The sequence below is a fragment of the Festucalex cinctus genome, chromosome 13 (genome assembly GCF_051991245.1).
Source record: "Festucalex cinctus isolate MCC-2025b chromosome 13, RoL_Fcin_1.0, whole genome shotgun sequence".
Lineage (NCBI taxonomy): Eukaryota > Metazoa > Chordata > Actinopteri > Syngnathiformes > Syngnathidae > Festucalex > Festucalex cinctus.
In genome coordinates, this window is record NC_135423.1 from 23,689,287 (window position 1) to 23,703,045 (window position 13,759).

The 13,759-nt window shown below is 38.4% G+C and overlaps 1 protein-coding gene and 1 long non-coding RNA gene across 4 annotated transcripts in view; one reads left to right on the forward strand and one right to left on the reverse strand.

Annotated features, from left to right (window-relative positions):
- Positions 1-13,759, forward strand: part of fam131ab (family with sequence similarity 131 member Ab) — a 37,888-nt gene that overhangs the window by 2,760 nt on the left and 21,369 nt on the right. The window lies entirely within an intron of this gene.
- On the reverse strand, positions 1,687-3,028 carry LOC144033312 (uncharacterized). The gene is made up of 2 exons (XR_013287928.1): positions 2,603-3,028; positions 1,687-1,864 (listed from the first exon to the last, which is right to left on the reverse strand). It is a non-coding gene; the product is annotated as an uncharacterized LOC144033312 (long non-coding RNA).

A 13,759-nucleotide genomic window follows, 5' to 3' on the forward strand; every position in this document is an offset into this window, starting at 1 on the left:
TACTTAATAGAAGTTTTGTTATGTTACGGGATGAATCAGGTCCTAACTGCTTTCCTGCTTAGCGGAAGAAGGAGGGAAAACAAGTTTTAGCGCTCATGGTGATGTTGGATGACGGCATAAAATAGAAAAAAAAAAAAAGAGAAGAGGCTAACCTGCTACTTACGTTTTCATTATGGTAAGTTACAAAATACTGTACTGTATTTAAGTCAGTAAATCCTATAGTTTTGTCCTCTTTTGATCGTGTTACTATCATTACAATCCTAAACAATGCATGCCATCATGAGTGGCGTTGTATAAGAAGTAGAAAAGAAAATGTTAGACCATCCATTTTTCTTTAGTAATTAGTGCCTGGTACCACCAAAGGTATATCGTGAATAATAGAAAACATTGAATACCTAAGAGCACTGTGTTTGGCAGTCCAATGCCATAGTTATTGACGTAAGAATTGAATTCATTTTGGTTACAAGACAACCATACACCATGACTAGCAGCTGTTGAAATAAACATGTTTGCCCAAAATAATTGTTTTACTAATGTGAGAAACATGGTTGATCTTGTCATTTTTCCATAACAACAGATAGACAATTAAAAATCTGAGCGCTAACCTTGGGTTTTGTTTTTATTACCAGGCAACAAAGATGACAAAGGACCCAGAATGCACCTGATGACACCACAACAGAAGTGTCAAAAACACCACGAGAAGCAGAAGATGAAGAAGTGGAGTGGAAAAAATATTGATATTGTGCTATTGGCCCATGCAATATGCATGTAACAGACATGCAATAAGTTTCATATGGAATTTTATGCTTTTATCTGAATTTGACCAGTCAGCCACTTGCTAAAATGTGCACCACCATCCACTAGTTGAACATTATTGAAGTCATTACAATTAAATAACTCTGAATACATTTTACTGCATGAGAAATATCATTTGTTCATTAGATAATAAAATCATTATCAGTCATTTCTTTAGATCCATATTAAATATTGCAATATCTATTGCTATATTCAGCAAAATCGCGTATTGCATGATTTTCCAATTTTGTGCAGCCCCAATTCCTGACGTTTTTGAGCCAGCTGATGAGACCAATTTGACTTAGTCATTAAAATGTCTGTAGGAAGAGTCAGAACGTGAAGCTTGAGCTTGACAGCAGAGAAATCAAGAGCTCCTGAAGAATGACAACATTAACATTGGACTATCATAATTTGAAGTTCGAATAGTTGTAATGGCCTGTTTTGCAGCATACCAAATCAAACATTTTTAAAATATTTTTTCTCCTGTAAGTTGTCGACACTTTTACTGAACTTATTTAAATGTGTCTTGCAAACAGTATCATTGACAATTAGAAAAATAAAAAAGTGTCACACACACACACTGTATTCGGAACAACCTGTAAACAATAACCAAAATACTATTGCAGGTACAGTGCCAATGCAGTACATGACACATTTATGGTTTCAAGATTAAAGTGCGGAAGTGCACACACTGCACATTTGCCCATCATTGACCAAGAAGACCTCAGAGTACTGTACTCACGATGATGTCTTGAGAATGTAAGACCCAAGAGGTTCCACAGATGAAAATATATTACACATTGTATTTGTAATTGACACTTAATGATGCATTATCGATCAACAAACAGCAAACTGTACATTTTGTTTTTAAATCAAATGAATCGTCCTCAGTTACAGTGCATCTTTGCAGTTTTTATTTCAAGTTTTACACACAGTAGGCATGGTAGACTGCTATTGTGGAGCCATCCATCGCCGTCCCATCCATCTCAGCTGTACTCTCTATCCTTAGACATCTTATTGATGACTGTGACCCGGATATAGAAACAATGCGCAATCTGGATTGGTTTACCTGGTAAATTGGAAACAAACAAAAGCTCAAGGTTATTAATTGTAAAACGTGAAACAATCATATCCATCCATCTTCATGTAGTTATGGGAAAACAATGTGACCATCCATGTTTCTACAGTTTCTTGTTCATGTTAAATGTCTAGTACAACTAAGGGTAACCACTTCATAACCTCTGCAGCTATAATGTGATGCTCTTTTGAGGGAGAACAGTCAGAAGACCTTTGCAATAATCAAGTCTACTGGAAATAAAAGCATGAGTCAGGTTCTTCTGGTATGGAGCATGCAACCCTTCTGTCGAAGTCTTTTAGGTGGTAAAAGGCTGCTTTAGTGATTTGTTTGAGATGGCATTTATGTGCACAAGTATACAGGTAATGACAACAAAATTAACTCGTTAATTGAATTCAAGAGCTGATATCTCGTAATTTTCCACGATTTTCATAACTAATCAATATCACTAACGTACTTAAATCAGTAACTATGGCATTGTGTTAACAGTGCTTTTGGACATTCCATGTTTTTTTTCTGTCTGTTAGTTACACGATATACATTTGGTGGCACTAGGCACTAAAAATGCATAAGAAAATAAAGAAAGGGGGTGGCGATTTTTTCTTCTTCATCATAACTATGCACATCCATTGCCAATGTCGTGTATGTAACTATTACATACAATTTTGTTTGTCTTGGAAGCCTGTGTGTGATAGTGGCCAAGTTAAAAGATGCTACTTTTATGCTACTTACCGTAATGAAAATGTTGAAAGTAGTCTTCGATTCGGAAGTTAGCGTCCCCCCCAACGGTCATCCAACGGTCCCATGAGGGCTAAAACTTGTCTTCCGCAAAGCAGGAAAGCAGTTGAGAGCTGCTTCACCCCGTAATATAACAAAACTTTTGTTAAGTAAATAAAAGTCAGCAGAAATGCAGATAAAATACAAACAGGAAAGCACCGAGTGCTAGTAAACAAAACAAAACAAAACAAAAAATCGAAGAAGCGCCCATGATGCAACGCGGCGTGACGACACGTTGTCAAAGTTCTGCCTGATTGGATATTAAACAGCCAATCAGGATTTGCTCTCTTGTCCGACTCCTGATTGGTTAAGAATTGTGGCACAAATATTACGCCTCTACCCTTGCATCGCAAGCGTAAATCAAAGTTTCGTACGTGTTGAGGAGAGACGTAGCAAGCGTGCGCGAGGACTGTTTTGTACGCACGAAACACATTTTGTACGTACGAAACACATTTTTGGTACGTACGAAACACATTTTGTACGTACGAAACATATTTTTGGTACGTACGAAACACATTTTGTTACGCACGGAATTGTGGCACAAATCTAACGCCATACACACGCAGCCAACCCGAACGTAACGTCCCTCTCCTCCCGCGAGACGTGTGTTGTGTTTACTAACAGTCGGACATAAGAGTGCTAAACAGAAATGGCAACAACACAATTACGTACAGGGGTAGATTCACTAAGAATGCACTACGTCCGCTATACTACTCCATGTTAACCACCTATTCACTAAGGATATTGCTCTAATCATATACCGGCGTAAACTCAGAATTGTTCATTCGGCAGTCTTACCGATTCAACGTCTTATCATCATTGCTCTGTCTTTTTTTTTTTTTTTACGTATATGTGTGCGTTTGTGTGTGTGCGTGCGTGCAAATACGTGTAAATTTATACTCATTACTTCACCTAAAACCTAATAAAAAATCCCATTACCCTTCACCTTAACCGGATACTTCAGAGTCTCGCCAGAGTCGTGAGGTTCAGACGGTCAGGAAACCAGAGAAAAAGTCAGAAAAGATAAAAAGAAAAGAAAGGTAAATCAAAGTAAAATCCAGCACCGACCAAACACTTCATGCCTTCCACATGGTTACAAAATCAGAGTCTTACGCCAACCCCAGAAACCTCTAAATTCCAACAAATTAAGGAGATCTCAAGAGACCAGAGGAAAAACTAAAGAGAGGAAGGAGGGAAGGATAGATAAAGCAGTGAGATCCACAGACACCAGCACCCCCTGATTCAACGAGCAGTGGGAGGGAGAGGCGAGTTCTGTTTGAAGCGTTTTCCTCATTTAGCGGCATTAAGCTACAGTGAGCAGAGAGGACAACAACGTCATTCATTCATAAAATACAAATTATTGGTACCATCATTTTTAAAACGAATATTTTTAGAGGTTGACGTCGATATACAGTATGCATCTGTCCACAAGATCGAGGAAGCGTCAAGTTTACGCCATACTCCCATTAACATTGTTTGCGTGACTCAAACTCCGTGTGGCTATTAGCACAGACGTTTGTGAATTAGACGCTGTTTATCAATGAGCCTCATTTAAATAGAGGTGAGCAATTTCTCCGCCAAATTCATGCAAATGACCTCACTTACGTACATGCAAAAAAAACACCGGTGCTGCAGCGCAGTTAATAATGAATTTCCCCGTATGTGCGTGTTTAGTGGATTAGACGCTCCATTTTTACTGGTTCGCGCTGCGAAAAGCTACGCAAAACTTTAGTGAATCTGCCCCTTAGTTCGTTACAATATTGTTCTTTGCATGAAGCCCATAAAAAAAAAACTCGACACGTGATACTAGGAAAAGTAATTCACAATTATACTGTATACAACCAGAATAAGTGCATGTAAACATGTGGATATAAAAATGTGAATTCTTCTGACCTTTAATCATTCACTTCAATTGTACAAGTAATTGTTTCTAGCATTAAAATAGCAAGCAAGTTTGCCAATTTATGCAACAATAATATTTTAGTCTTGGCTTGGGGTCCGGCCTCTAATCTGTAAAACGTGAGTGATAGCATCCTCACAGATGTACTTTATGACACATAATGTAACAGAATGTTCAGAATTTTAATCTGAAAGGGCTCTGAGTGCTGATAATAATAATAATGATAATGATGACGACTAACATACTCCACATGATGTAGACCAAATAAATGTTAATGACGGATAATGCATTATGTCCAATGCCGAGGTAATTCCTGCAAGTACATATTGCTCTCATATTGTTATGATTTGAACAATAAATGCATAGCGCCAATTTCATGGATCTATTCTCCACATAGACCGGGCTCCATAAACACAAACGCTCAGCACGCCTGTCAACCTCCTCCAAAGAATAGACACATTCACTGCAGAGGTGGCCTAGATGAAATGATACAATACACCCCCACCACCTGATCTCATCACACCCAATTAAACGGGACATATTGAATTCTGCTCGGGGGCAACTTGAGCTCAGGTTTTTCACCCAGGGCGCGTGATTGGTCTAGCTATTGCTCTCAATATATGAGATGGGTGCTGGAGACAAATGGAGCAAGTTGTTCTTTTGGAAATAAGAACTGTTGGGTGTGGACTTGGGGAAAAGCAGCCAGGCTCTGACATTTCGAGGCCCACCTCCTAATCTTGTTTTGCAAATCTGATTTGAAGCACGGCGAGCACACTCTGCACCGTGTGACGTGACGTGGGGGCAGAAAGGCAGTGTTGGTATGTTTCTGCGTGGCGGTTGTCAGGCGCCTTCAAGCTTGTCAAGCTGTGACGTGATCAGGGCTAAATTGGTGAACAGGTGACGTTTGCGTGTGTGGGTGGGGGGTTGGGGTGCAGCTGCAATCTGTCATTTTGGCCCCGTCGTGTTGGTCACGACGTGCCTGGCGACCAATTCTGTATTAAAAAAAACGGCGAGGTGAAATTATTCTTATTCTGTGTTTCTTTGGGTCGGGTATGTGCCACATACGCTCTCCACCCACTGCCGGCCGCCATGAGAAAATCTCATGAAATATCAAAGAGATTTTGGGCTGCTGCCAGGGCGTCACCTGCATGACATGGCATGGCTGTTAAGCGCATGGTGGAAGGAAGCCTTGCACCCTCCTCACAGCTCCACGTTATCTCAATGCAAGTCAATCCAAAAAGCTGTTTTAAACAACGTTTAGTGTCAATGCTGATGTACAACATGGCGGCTCACTGTATTGAGATACAGAATTCACACATTGCGAAAGGCATGGCCCAGCATGGTGATTGTTGGACCATAAAAAGTCTTTCTGAAAAGTTTTTGATTTACATTTCATTGCATTTATATTCTATATGATGTGCACAAGTCTTAGCTTTGTTAGTGTGGGTAACACAGTAAAGACTATGCAAAAAAAAAAAAAATGCTGTTGAAAATACTTTTTAGAAGGTTTCACATAAAAAAAAAGGTGTTAGTAGAGATTTCCAATATGACTTTTTTTTTTTTTTTTTTGACCGTTACAAGTACAAGTACTCAACTCTTGAGTAGTTACAGATACCAATACCAAGTATTGAAACCACTACTAGTACTTTTGATACACCCCCCCCCAAAAAATTAAAAAAAAAAAAAACGGAAAACAATGGCCTATGTATCCCAATATAGCATTTTCCTTAGAATTACATAAAATGAATGGCAATTTTCCAATCTTCTCATTCCTAGCTCCTGATCGTAAAACGTCCACAAGAATGACGCCAGTGTACTGATAATTGATTGACCTTACCATGGCACGCCCCTCCCCGCCAACTAAATACGACGAGCAGCGGCGCCCTCGGACATTTAGCCTTACCGGTCAAGATGAGCAAAAGTGCATCCACAGTAATGGAAAAGTTGTCAAATCTTCCCTGTGATTTCTCAGGTATTTTCAGGGCTCCGATATTTCTCTTCGAGGCATCAATTTTTTAGTGAAGGGTATCTTCACTCCCTCACCATGCAATTTTGCCACAAAACAAAGGAAATACATATTGCTGCTTGCTGCTACAGAAGTCCGAAAAAGATAGTCGCCTCACTCACTTCGACTGATTGTCAGCAAAACTCAGTTTTGGACATTGTTCCTTTCAAGCAGCGTAAGCATGAATTACCTCATAGTTTCAATGTTTTGTTGGCATTTATAGTAAAATAGTAAGTCAACAAATGCGTCGAAGGTTAGCTGTCGTTAGCCTTTACTTTGGATAAAAACAACAATTGAGAATATAACCTTAGTGCGTACGTAGTTTCTGGTAATTTTGGAGGGATTCAGTAGTCGTGTGGTCTTCCACAAAGTTTGATCCAGCGCAGACATTTTTCATAGTTGTTTGAGGGTTTAGTCAAGGGAATAAACTGGACACCTCCTTCCAGTCTAATCGGGACAGCAGTTATCACTCTTACACAAAACTCTTACACAAACTGTCACTACAGCGTTTAACCATTTTTATCGATTTTGTCTTGCCTTTGGATAACCACGCAATGCACCACCGGTAGCTGGATTGCTTTGTTTGTCCGCAGCAATCGCACGTGCCGTCGCAGACATTACGTCTTGCGATTTGATTGGTTTACTAGGTTATGCGGGCGTGGTTTGCGGTAAGGTCAACTGAAAAAAGGCGGGGTATTGGCTTGATACCGATACCTGTTAACGGCACTCTCCCATCCTTAGTGGTTAGGTTAAGGTAGGTTTATGTTTCCCAAATCTCGAATAATAATAATAATAAAAGCAAACAAGATACAGAAAAGACACACATTATGAAAGTGATATAATATATAAATAATAACGGAATAGAATGCAAAACATTATATGCATTATGTGCAATAGCGGGTACAATAGCAGGTGGAAATTTAAATGCAGAAAAGTATTAGGACATATTCCTCGTAGTATTATTATTCAATTCCAAGCCCTCCGTGAACTGGGAAACCTACTGAGCAAGCACAAATTTAGCAGTCATAATTTTTGGTTTTGCTAGCAGTTTTGGCCTTGACTTTGAAAGGTCCATATAGAATGAAAGTTATATATACTGTAAAATGGCCTAAGACTTCTGCACAGTGTTGTATGTAGAAGCAGCTGAATCCTATTTTCATTTCTACAAGTTAACGACAATGATATCTTCAAAACAATATGTTGTGGTCCTACTGTGAGTTTTCATGTCTTTGGACTCTCTTCCCTCTGACAGTGGCGGTTGATGGTACGTTACGTGTGGACTGGAGCCCGTCAAGCTCCCTGTCTGACCTTGCGCTATTGGGGAGCACGCGAACCCGCCTGGTGCGCAGACTGATTATGACAGCACCTTTGGGTGCACTGGACTTCAGTCAGGTGCCCCAAACTCTCTTTTCATACGCTATGTCACTTGGATCAGCTGTTGTAAAGCAGTACACCAGAATAAAAGCTACCGTATACCAACCTTTTCACACTGCACTCGCTCAATGTGAAAGAGTCGCGCAGCAATGAGGAATGACCAGTTGTCAGCGTGCCCATATTTGGAAGTGCTGACAGAGCAGAATACCGGGAAGTAAAAACGGAGATTTTGCCGCAGGTTAGACTGCAAATGGACAAGATGTTTCTTTCATTGTTGCAAAACAAACTTTGCTCATTTCAAGAAGGAAGAAAAGGACACGAGCAACAGAATAATGCAACTAACAACTAATAATAATAATGAAGAATGCTAATAATAATAGTAAGTAAACAACGTAAGATACCTAATGGCTCGGCGACAATTTGGGTAGCTAATCATGCTGTTACTTGCAAATAAGTCCGCCAAAATAACACAAAATCACTTTGCCAGCTCCTCACCAATTGGAGTCGCCTGTCTGACGTCACAATGACGCCGCTCTCCAACAGACCATTCCGTGGTGCCTGCCCCCCACCACATACACAATGAATGCGTTGGATGATGGTGTGCTGTGTCCCGCTAGACGCAGTGTGAAAAGGGATTTGGGTCACAGGTGACTTTGGACGAGGGGTGGGCTGGTTGGTAGCCAATCGCAACAAAACGAAACAAAACAAAATAGATGTAAATTAGAGGTAAGATCTTTAGCCCGAGCGGCCCGAAATTTGGGTCGGGTCGGCCTAAAATGTCAATCATTACGTTCGGGCCCGGGCTTCTCTCAATCATTACGTTCGGGCCCGGGCTTCTCTCTCGCTGACTTTTTTTTTTTTTTTTTTTTTAAATAAATATATGTTTAGAAAAAACGATGCGGGGATACTAAACTAAGGAATACTTGTTGTAAATAAATAATTTGGATACAACAGAAGGAGCGCTGTAAGGTGCATTATTCTATTTAAAGCCTAGTGGGCTGCAGTATTTCTCCACGTAATTAAGCGAGTGCGCATTGTGGTGTCATTTAAAACTTATTCTACAGATCGCCACTTGGAGGTGTTAGCGGTCTTTGGAATGAGTATCACCCCTTGTTTACAGCAGTAGCAACACTTTACGACAGTCTGATATGCCTTGAGGGAGTTCTGCCGTTGTTGCCTCGCGTGCACAGAAGTTGCTCTTTCGCCCTGCAGTCAAGACTGAAGCAAGGTGATGGCTAAGTTTCACTCTCCTGAATCGTTTGACTTCACCCAGCCTTCGGCATGGCCGTCCTGGAGACAGCGTTTTTCCTTACGACAGTCTGATATGCCCGAGGGAGTTCTGGTTCTGCCGTTGTTGCCTCGTGTGTCTGTTAATAAAGCCCAGTTGTTGAACTTCCATGAATACGTGAATTCATGACACGCATCAAGATCTCTCTTTCACTCTCTTTGTCTGGCCTCTTATTCTGTGTTCCAGCGTTATTTTGTTGTGCAAATGTATTTATCATGATCATAAAAATATATAAATTATTTTAACCTTAAAAAATCTTGCGCTTTTTTTTCTGCCAAAAATACTATGGGATAAATTGAAATTTCGGGCTTGCTTCGGGCTCGGGCCTGCAAATCAAGTTAATTGGTCGGGCTCGGGCTAGGTCGGGCTTTAATGCCTCGGGCTGGATTTTTTAGGTTCAATCTTACCTCTAATGTAAATTGGAGTATGTTAACCATGGAAGAATTAAATAATACATTACATTGCAATACATTACACTACAAGTACACTACGCTAACTGGACTGAACGCCATACTTTTCACTGCAAGGCCATTTAATGTGCCGACTAGGAATGCAACGATAAGGGCAATATCGTGATATTAAAACTTCCACAATATTGTTGTCTTCATGTTCACAATATTATAAAGGAACACATCTGTTAAAAAAAAAAGCCAGGTTGATTTCCATTTGTGCAGCTCTAGCACCCTCTAGTGGCTAGTTTATTAGTGCAATTTAATTTTCATTAGGGATGTTTTGGCCTTCTATGTTTAAAATTGATGCTAATTGTCTGATGAAGGGGAACCTAATTTGCTTGTGAAGCGATCAATGTGTGCTTGCATTAGCAAGTAAGTGCCTCAATATTGTTATTAGAGATTGTAGGTGGTTTATATGAATTGCTGTTATGTACAAAAGCACAATATTGTACTTTTTTTTAGTATGAGCTTTTTTTTTTTTTTTTTTTTTTACAATATTGTGATCTTATTTAAATATTACCACCCCCCGAATATCGTGATAATTATCATATCATGACCTTCATATCGTGATAATATCGTATCGTGATGTTTGGATATCGTTACATCCCTAGTGCCTACATTTTGTAACTTTGATTTATTTGGGTGAATTACTGAACAAATATTTGAAAAACAAGCTCCCCTTTCACACTGATCATGAAAATATTTACTACTGCATAGAATATTCATTGTCTTAATATGCATATAAAAAAAAAAAAAAAAAAATAATGTTATAAATTTAAATACTAACCAAAAATGTTTTAACTGGAAGCCAAATGTATAAAACATAGGGGCCTATTCACTAAAGGTTTGCGTCGCCTTTGCAACCGCGCTAACCGGCAAAAATTGAGCAATTAAGGAGCACCTAATTTACTAAACATGCGCAGATGGGGAAATCCGTCATTAAGTGCTCTGCCGAACAGATTGCGTCACGGTGCGCCGGTGTTATTTGCGCGTATGTAAATTAGGTAATTTGCATAGATTTGACGCAAAATATGCCCACCCCAATGCAAATGAGACTCATTGATATGCAGCGTCTAATTCACTAACGCCAGCGCAAATAGCAACACCGCGTTTGCGTGACGCAAATAACGTTTTTGGAAAGCATGTATTAACCTGACGCACCTCGATCTCCGGCAGTGCATGCCATTTGCTGCGCAACATGCGCGGCTGCTCAAGCAGAGAGGAGAGAAAGAGAGAGAGAGGGGGAAATATTTCCATGTTAGTTTAGGACACATAACGCAACCCCGGCTGATCGGCAATAACGGGAAGGCATTTTACGATCATTCTTACGTGCCGGATGCATACTGTACGCCCACTCCAACCTCTGAAAATATATTTTATAAAAACGATCGCACCAATAATTTGTGCATTATGAATGAATGACGTTGTTGTCGTCCTCTCTGCTCTGTACAGCTTAATGGCGCTCTAAACGCTTCTCGGTCCAACCTCGCTTTCTGATAATAAATAATCTTTCTCGCAACTGTTACTATGACAACCATGTTCTTGGCGCAAATCCATTGCCATGTGTGGTAAATCAGGTGCAAATTTGCTCCAAGCTGTCAGTTTTGTGGGCGTGTTTGCGCCGGTATATGATTAGAGCAATATCCTTAGTGAAATAATAAAAAAATGGTTTGATGTAAATAAATTATCATTGAATTTAAATAAAACCAAGTTCATAGTTTTTGGCACTAGACAAATCACTCATCAAGTTAAAATTATGGTGAATTCAATTGAAATAGAAAGGGTGAATGAAAATAAATTCCTTGGAGTTATTATCGATGATAAATTATGTTGGAAGCCACACATAGAACTGTTAAAAGGAAAATGTCAAAAATCATAGGGATACTCTATAAAAGTAAGGATGTTTTAAACATGAAATCATTATATATATTATATAGTTCACTATTATTACCATATTTGACCTATTGTGTGGAATTATGGGGAATGGCATATAAAACAAATACTAACACCGTTTTCAAATTGCAAAAGAAAGCTATAAGAATTATTAATGGATCAAAATATACAGAACCAACACATCCACTATTTATTAAATTAAATGCAATGAAATTTTATGACTTGGTGGATTTTAAAATAGCACAAATAATGTATAAAGTTTATAACAATTTACTCTGCCACAGTACTCAGAAGTTATTTGAAATTAGACACAGTCCTTATGATATAAGGGGTACAAGTGTGTACAAAAAACCCAAAACAAGAACAAATATTAAGCAAAGGTGTGTATCTGTAAAAGGTGTTGATCTGTGGAATCATTTGGAAATTGCTCTGAAAAATTGTGACTCAATGCTGGAGTTTAAAAAAATGTTTAAAAGTAAAGTTCAAAAAAATTATCTATGTCAGACCAGAATATGAAAAATGTACATGTGAGTATGTGTAAATGATCTAGATAGGTATTATGGTATATGTTTAGTAAATTTATGTATATATGTTTTTGGTAAATGTGAATATGTTAAGTGCACTTGTGTATATGTGTGTATATGTATGTATGTATATATGTATATGTATATATATATATATATGTATGTGTGTATGTATGTATATATGTATATATATATATATATAACTTGGATTATATATATCATTTATTATTATTATTATTATTATTTTTTTTTTATTAATAATTAGTAAATTAAAATTGTATTAATAATGAAATAAGTTTAAATATATTGAGTAAAAGGGGTAGGACTAGATAAGTTTTTAACTTCTTCCTACTCCCTTTTGAACATGTAAGTTATGATTGATTGAATGATTATTTTATTGGGATTTTCTTCTCTTTTGATTGTTGTTGTTTTCTGTTTTATCTCTGCTGTTCATCTGTTTATATGTTCAAAAAAATAATAAAAGGAAAAGGAAAGGAAAAGGGAATAGGTGGGTAACTGGGCGCAGACTGCGGGTGCAGTTGTGGTGCAATATTTCGTGCTATTACTGGACGCAGTGCATTCTTAGTGAATATGCCCCATAGTATTTTCTTCGAGACAGATTTTCTCCAGAACCATGGACAGAGCCAACATTTTGACTGTTTCAATATCAGCGTCAGAGTTACAGATGCTAAAAATTCTAGTATGAGCCAACTTTTGATTATGAAAAAAAAATCAGATTGGTTGGAACTTTACATTGCATGTAATATGAATATCCATCCATCTATCTGCTCCATCGTGTATCCTCATTAGGATCGTGACTTTGCTGGAGCCTGTCCCAAGATGCTAAGACTGTATTGGGATTTGGTTTACTGTTGCTAGAGTATATATAAAATATAAATTAATATACAGTATATTGAATACACAGACACAAACACACACCCACACACACTGGTGACACTGCCTGAATTCATTGTCGTTTGACCTGAAGCTCCTTTCAAAAATGTCACACGGATCTCATTTGACTATTATATTATCGCACCAAATATCAAGCAGACTAAAGCAACAAAAGGAATTATGAGCCACAAGATTTGCTTCATCAAAGCTAAACGACACATCATTTGCCTTGTGAAGCAGAGATTATTTTTCTCAAGCTCTTCTCGCCTGATAATTACATCATAAATCAAACCATCCAACTATTTATCACATAAAGCAACCATGCGCTCACTTACAAAATGTTAACCAGTGGAATGACTCAGCAGCCTTTCAGCATAATTAGTAATCAACGTTTAATGTTGGACATTTTACAGCTGCTTGTCTTTGAACTATTGCTTCAAACTGTTTCCAAAGAAGAGAGAGCGAACAGCTTGATTAAATCTGCTCTTACTTTGCGCAGTTGTGGCCCAGTTTGAAAAAGAAAAAAAAACATTGACTCATTCTACCTTGCACTGCAGAAAGACCTTGTGTAATGTCTTTGTTTTGTCATCTTACTGCACTTGTTGACAGTGTTTTGAAGTTCCCCTTTTACTAGCAAGGATACAGAGCTTGGAGAGTGATGACGATACCGTGAGAATATGGTTCCTGTTTTTTTTTTTTTTTTTTTTTTTTCATTATTATTATCTTAATGTGATACAGTGAGGCCATCTAGCAACAATTCACATTGGCAGCACAATTGTATA